Here is a 2,500-nt window from a genome sequence, read left to right as displayed (position 1 = left end):
GTCATGTTCATCGACATAGCGAAAGCTTTTGACTCGGTTTCGCATGCTCATATTTTATGGGTGTTAAGGCACAAGAAAGTAGATGAACACGTGGTGGGCATCATCCAGAACGCCTACGATCGGTGTACGACCTCGTTCAAAAGCAATGGCGAGTCGACTCGAGAAATTAGCATACGTGTTGGTGTCAAACAGGGTGACCCCATGTCACCCCTGCTCTTCAATCTTGCCATGGACCCTTTGATATGCACCCTAGAGTCACACGGAGTTGGGTACTCCATTGATACCGACCACGTGACAGCTCTTGCGTTTGCTGATGATTTGGTGTTGGTGAGCGAATCTTGGGTTGGTATGGCCGCCAATCTAGCGATCTTGGAATCATTTTGTGGGCTATCGGGATTGGAGGTTCAGGCCAGAAAGTGCCAGGGCTTCATGATAAGCCCAACCAAAGATTCATATACGGTGAACAACTGCGACCCATGGAATATCAAAAATAAAGATGTCCATATGATCCAACCTGATGAATCAACGAAATACCTTGGTCTGAAAATTGGCCCTTGGACTGGCACTATACAGCCTGATCTACATTGTCAGCTAAAGACATGGATCTCGAAAATCGATGAGGCACCTCTGAAGCCAACTCAGAAGGTTGAACTACTCAATGCCTATGCCCTACCCAGATTGTTATATCCTGCAGACCACTCGGACTGCAAGCAATCAACTCTCCGTGGGTTGGACCAAGAGATTAGAAAGGCGGTAAAAGGATGGCTCCACCTTCCCGCTTCAACTTGTGATGGACTGTTATATGCCAGAGCCCGAGACGGAGGCCTTGCCATCTTGAAACTGGAAAAAACAATCCCTTCGGTTCAAGTTAGAAGGCTGCAACGTATAGCAAACTCGTCCGATGCTATCACCCGTAATATTGTGTCCTCGCAGGGTATGGAGGAAGAATACCGTAATTTGTGGGTACGAGCAGGGGGTGACAGTGATGCAATCCCAACATTCGTTCTCAGGGACTCGGTGTCAAAAGAACCTGTATATCCGAGACCCTGCGATTGGAGGGAGCATGAATTTCAGAGATGGTGTGAAAAGCCGGTTCAAGGAAGGGGCATTGTAAACTTTGCGCATGATAGAATCAGTAATGCTTGGTTGAGGCCATGGTGCGGCTTTAAACAATGCTTCTTTATCGCAGCACTACAACTAAGGGCAAATGTTTACCCAACAAGAGAAAGCTTGAACAGAGGCAGAGATGGGGCCTTACGTTCCTGCAGGAAATGCTCTGCCAGACTCGAGTCCCTTTCGCACATTCTCGGTCAATGTCCTGCAGTACAGAAAGCAAGAATTGCGCGACATAACAAGATCAGTAACATTCTGGCAGACGAAGCGGCTAGATTGGGCTGGTCTGTATACAAAGAGCCACGGTTCATATCCGAGACGGGAGAGATGAGAAAGCCTGACCTCGTGTTTGCAAAAGATGAGGAGGCGGTTGTGATCGATGTCACCGTCCGTTTTGAGCTTTCAAAGAATACCTTGTCAGATGCTGCCTCGCACAAAGTTTCGTACTATACCCCTCTTGGTGATCAAGTCAAAGTGCTGACGAAGGCTAGCAAGGTCACATTCTTTGGATTCCCGGTTGGGGCAAGAGGAAAGTGGCCCCTTGAGAATAACGAGGTACTTACCTCCCTGGGCCTGACCAAACCCAGAACGACATCACTGGCCAAGATGATTTCCTGCAGAACGCTGCTTTTCTCTCTTGATATTCTGAGAATGTTCTGTGGAAATTATGCGGTCTATGAACAGTCATAGACAACCTCCGAAACAAATAATAGTTGTGTTTTAAGATGTCATTTGTTTTAGATTGATTTTGTTATTTTTAGATTGTTATTTTCCAAGACGAAGTCTTGGTTATTTTTTTTATTGTTAGTTTTTTTTTTTAACACGTCGTATTTGTTACTTTAGAGCTTAGAGGGGACTTTATTTTCGCCTTACTATTTTCTGCCTACAAAGAAGATTAAAAATAAGCTTTTTTCAAGATGGTTTTGTTATTTTCCAAGGTGAAGTCTTGGTATTCTTATTTTACTATTTTCCATAAAGAAGACCTTTCTTTTAGATTTTGTTATTTTCCAAGACGAAGACTTGGTATTTTTATTATATTGCTATTTTTTTACACGAAGCTTATTCAAGAGCACTTATATAGATTAGACTTTGTTATTTTAATTCTTTATTTTTGGACTACATCAGTTCGAGAGTCCTGTAACTTACTATTTTCTGCCTACAAAGAAGATTACAAATAAGCTTTATTTAAGATGTTTTAGATTAGATTTTGTTATTTTCCAAGGTGAAGTCTTGGTTTTTTTATTTTACTATTTTCCACAAAGAAGACTTTTCTTTTCTTTTAGATTTTGTTATTTTCCAAGACGAAGACTTGGTATTTTTTTGCTATTTTTTTACAGGAAGCTTTATTCAAGAGCACTTATATAGATTAGACTTTGTTATTTTAATT

At 42.0% G+C, this 2,500-nt stretch overlaps 1 pseudogene; it reads left to right on the top strand.

The window, feature by feature from the left end:
* The window catches only part of LOC142919094 (28S ribosomal RNA), a 10,146-nt pseudogene that overhangs the window by 4,936 nt on the left and 2,710 nt on the right, over positions 1 to 2,500 (top strand).

The sequence above is a fragment of the Petromyzon marinus genome, unplaced genomic scaffold (assembly GCF_048934315.1).
Source record: "Petromyzon marinus isolate PM22_M1 ecotype Great Lakes invasive population unplaced genomic scaffold, UKy_Petmar_22M1.pri1.0 PM_G_Scaffold_6, whole genome shotgun sequence".
Classification (NCBI taxonomy): domain Eukaryota; kingdom Metazoa; phylum Chordata; class Hyperoartia; order Petromyzontiformes; family Petromyzontidae; genus Petromyzon; species Petromyzon marinus.
This window is presented reverse-complemented; position numbering and strand designations above follow the sequence as displayed.